Source organism: Orycteropus afer, unplaced genomic scaffold (genome assembly GCF_000298275.1).
Source record: "Orycteropus afer afer isolate SDZICR_OR568_19922 unplaced genomic scaffold, OryAfe1.0 scaffold00010, whole genome shotgun sequence".
NCBI classification, from domain to species: domain Eukaryota; kingdom Metazoa; phylum Chordata; class Mammalia; order Tubulidentata; family Orycteropodidae; genus Orycteropus; species Orycteropus afer.
The window spans coordinates 21,095,952-21,100,768 of NW_006921597.1; positions in this window are offsets into that span (position 1 = coordinate 21,095,952).

A 4,817-nucleotide genomic window follows, 5' to 3' on the forward strand; every position below is an offset into this window, starting at 1 on the left:
AGTCCACTTCTATATCCTTCCCTTCAAGGCTCAGGGGTCCAGGATTATCTTCTGTATCTGTGTTAATTGGTTCCCCTTTTCTTTGTTGAAGAGGTTCTGTGCAGTCTTTCTTGCTATTCCGCCATCTTACCAGAACTGTCCCTGGCTTATTTACTGTGGATACTTCCATAGCTGGGTTGGTTTCTGGGTTATATCATTACGTGTTAATGGTCAGTTGTTGTTGGCTGTTGTTGTTTCTCTCACCAAAGGGCTCCCTTTAGCATCTCTTGTAAGGTTGGTCTGGTTTTTAACAAATTCCCTTAATTTCTGCTTATCTGGAAATGTCCTAATTTCACCATCATATTTGAGGGACAATTTTGCTAGGTGCATCATTCCTTTTTATTTATTTATTTATTTATTTTTATTTGGGTACAGCATTCTTGATTGGAAGTTTTTCTCTTTCAGTGTTTTATATATACCATCCTATTGTCTTCTTGCCTGTATGGTTTCTGTTGAGAAATCAGAGTTTAGTCTTATTGGTTGCCCTTTGTAGGTAACTTTTTGTTTTTTCCATACTGCTCTCATGATTCTTTCTTTGTCTTTGGTTGTGGTAAGTTTGATGATGATATGTCTTGGTGATTTTCTTTTGGGGTCTATCCTGTTTGGGGTTTGTTGTACTTCCTGAATGGATATGTTCTCATCTTTCATCATACCAGGAAAATTCTCTTCCAACAAATTTTCAACAATTTTCTCTGTGGTTTTATTTGTCTCTTCCTGTTGTGGAATTCCAATGACACATAGGTTATTCCTTTTGATGGTATCCCACATGAACCTTAGGCTTTCTTCATTTTATTTTGATCTTTTTTCTGATTTATCCCTTTCCAAAGAAGTTTTCAGGTATTTGCCTTCAGTCTCCCTAATTCTGTCTTCCATTGATTCAATTCTGCTCCTTTGCCCATTCACTGTCTTATCTATTTCTGAAAATTTAGTATTAATCTTCTGGATTGCTGTGTAAAGATTTTGTATAATTTCTAATTTTTCATTTATTGTCATTTTGTTCTTGTATTGTCTTTTGAAATTGTTCTAGGGTTTTCTGTGTTTTCCTTGATCTGTCTCTCAATTTGTTGAAGATACCTAAGTATAATTCTTTTGAATTCCTTATCAAGGAGTTCCAATGCTGCATCTTCCTCAGGGATGTGTTTTGGGTCTGTATCCTGGTCCCTTGTTTCTCCTGCTTTATCTTGCTTCTTTGTATGTTATCTATCAAGCAGGGTACTGTGCTGTGCTTCTCTATTTGCTAGTGGGCAGCACTTATATACTCACCACCTGTCTCCTTTCCTCTTGTCATCCTCTCGTATGTCCCTGCTGATCTTGGCAAACAGAGCCTATTCTTAGGTCCCTGGAATCCGAATGAGAGCACTATCACTTTAAAATCCAAAATGGTTGCCTCTTGTAAAGATTCAAAATGGCTGCATCCTCAGTCACTTTAAATATCCAAAATGTCCACTGCTTGTAAACATTCAAAATGGCTGCACCCTTGGTCACTTTAAATATCCAAAATGGCTGTTTCTTGTAAACATTCAAAATGGCTGCACCCTCGGTGATTTTAAATATCTAAAATGGCTGCCACTTATAATCATTCAAAATGGCTGCATCTTTGGTCACTTTAAATATCCAAAATGGCTGCCATGTGTAAACAATCAAAATGGCTGCACCCTCCAGACAGTGGAAAGTCAACAGCTCAGGTTGTGTTCCTCCTTGTTGTTTCCCTTCCTAATCATAGGCCACCAGTGCAGTCATCCCTGCAGTCCTTGGTGACCAGGGCTGATCTTTAGGTCAATTCTCAGGTCCCAACAACACTTTGAAATATTCAGGCTGTTAGTTCCGTCAGAGGAGCTGACAGTCTGCAGCTCCGACTGTCTCTGTACTCACTGTTTTCGTTTAGGTTTTCCCACTAGTTGGTGCCTAGTTCCTTTCAAAGCTCAGGGCTCTATGATTATCATCTGTATCTCTGTCAATTGGTTTTTCTTTTCTTTGTTGAAGAGGGTCTGTGTCACTTGTCTGCCTATTCCTCCATCTTACTGGAAGTCCCATTTAATCCAAATTTGAAGCTCCACCCACCATGTAAGTTGAACCATCTCTAGATCTTCTATGGGAGTTCTGGTGGCATAGTGCCTAAGGCATGTGACTGCTAACCAGAAGGCTGGTGGGTCAAACCCATCAGCTACTCCTCAGAAGGAAGATGGGGCAATCTCAAGATAATTTCTTAGCCACAACCAAACACCCTTAGGGAGTGAGTCACTGGGTCCACAGGCTTAGGATCATGGTCATGGGGGACACCAAGCTCAATTGGTACAACATACCATGCAAAAATATTGTTCTGCCTCCTACTTCGGTGAGTAGCCACTGAGATCTTAAAAGCTTGCAAGTGGTCATCTAAGATGCAAGAATTGGTCTCTCCTCATCCAGAGAAAAGAAGAATGAAGAAAACTAAAGACACATGGAAACAATTACTCCAAGGGACTAGTGGACCATGTGAACCTTAGCCTATGTGACCCTGAGACCAGAAGAACTAGATGTTGTCTGACTGCAACAGTCAACTGCTCAGAAAGGGATCAGTGCAGGAGATCCTGGATAGAGCGGGAGAAAAATGTGGAACAAACTGAAAATTATAAAAAAGACGAGGCTTACTGATCTGATAGACTGGTGAAACTCCTGAGACTCTGGCCTCTAGTCACTCTTCTGGCCTGGAATTTAACTTACTCCTGTGGCTTCCAGTCAAACAACAGACAGGCATAAACTGAACATTTATACCAGGTAAGTACACCCTTGAGAACAATCAAGTGTGGGAGACCAGAAGGGCAGTATTTGTACAGGGAGATAGCTCAGTAGGCAGGAATGTATAGGAAAGAAGGACACAGGGAAAAGGTAACCAGAGGGAGGAAATGAGAAGAGAGCTGTTATGTTACGGGGATCGCAGTCAATGTCATGCAACAAAATGTTTATGAACTGTTGCATGGAAAATGAATCTGCTTTGTAAACTTTCACCCAAATCACAATTAAATATAAATGTACAAGAATTTTCATAGCAGCATTATTTGTAATGGCAAAAAAGTTGAAAAATACCAATGTCCATTAATAATGGAATGGATGAATAAATGTGTATTTATTTAATTAAATAATATGCAATAATGAATACTATTGTGTACAACAACATAGATGAATCACACAAAGATATTGAACAAATGAAACCAAATACAAAAGGGAACAAGCTTAACTATTCAATCTGTATGAATTTTAAAAGATAGCAAAATTAAAATACGGTGATGAAGTTAGGGTATTTGCTATTTTTTGGAAGGAAGGAGGGTTAGGCCATGAGGAAAACTGCTGGGGTTTGGGTCATATTTCTACTTTTTAATGTATGTGGAAGTTCTGCAAGTCTATCTACTTTCAGACTATTGATCTGTATACTTATGAATTGTGAATTTTTCTATGTATAGAATATTAAAAAACACTTATTAAAACACTAAGAAGAAGAAAAAAAGAATTGGAGTGTTTTCTGCATTTTTCTCCCATTCTTTCTGACCATCCGGTCAGAATGGTCAGTAATAGCTAGGCACCATCTAGTTCTTCACAAGCCATGATACTTTCAATCGGCTCATATGCATGTGAGAGCTGGAAAATGAGTAAGGGAGAGCGAAGATGAATTGATGCTTTTGAGTTGTGGTGCTGGCGAAGAATGCTCAAAGTACCATGGCCTGCTAAAAGAACTAAGAAATCTTTCCTGGAAGAAGTACAGCCAGAATGCTCCTTGGAAGCAAGAATGGGCAGACTTCATCTCACCTACTTTGGTCACATTGTAAGAAGAGACCATTCCCTAGAGAAGGATTATCATGCTTGGCAAAGTGGAAGGTCAATGAAAGAGGGGAAGACCCTCAACAGGATGGATTGACACAGTGGCTACAATGATGGGCTCAGGTATAGCTGGGATTGTAGAGTTGGCAAAGGACTGGGCAGTGTTTCTTTCTTCTGTATATAGGGTCGCTATGAGTCGGAGACAACGACAGCATCTAAGAACAACAACAACAATCTAGTTCTTCTGGTCTCAGGGTAGATGAGGTCATGGCTTATCTACATTATCACCCATGGAGACAACAGTCAAGAAATCAAACATACTCTATTGGGCAAGTCTGCTGCAAAAAACCTCTTTAAAGTGTTACAAAGCAAAGATGTCACTTTGAGGACTAAGGTGCACCTGACTCAGGTGGCGTAGTGCCTAAGGCATTTGACCGCTAACCAGAAGGCTGGTGGTTCAAACCCATCAGTGACCCTGAGGAAGAAAGGTTGGGCAATCTACTTTCGTGGAGATACCGCCTTGGAAACTTAAGGAGGGGTCACTATGAGTCGGGACCGACTTGATGACAGTGAGTTTGGTCTTTTGGTTCATATGCATGTGAAAGCTGGACAATGAATAAGGAAGACTGAAGAACTGGTACATCTGAATTATGGTGCTGGTGAAGAATAATGAATACACCACGGACTGCCAGAAGAATGAACAAATCTGTCTTAGAAGAAGTACAACCAGAATGTACCTTAGAAGCAAGGATGGCGAGTCTTTGCCTCATGTACTTTGGACATGGTATCAGGAGGGACCAGTCCCTGAAAAAGGACATCATACTTGGTCAAGCAGAGGGTCAGCAAAAAAATGGAAGACCCTCAACCAGATGGATTGACACAGTGGCTGCAATAATGGGCTCAAACATGGCAACAATTGTGAGGATGGCACACTGCTCATCTTTCTTCTTGGAATACCAGTGAATAAAATATTTTCAACTTTT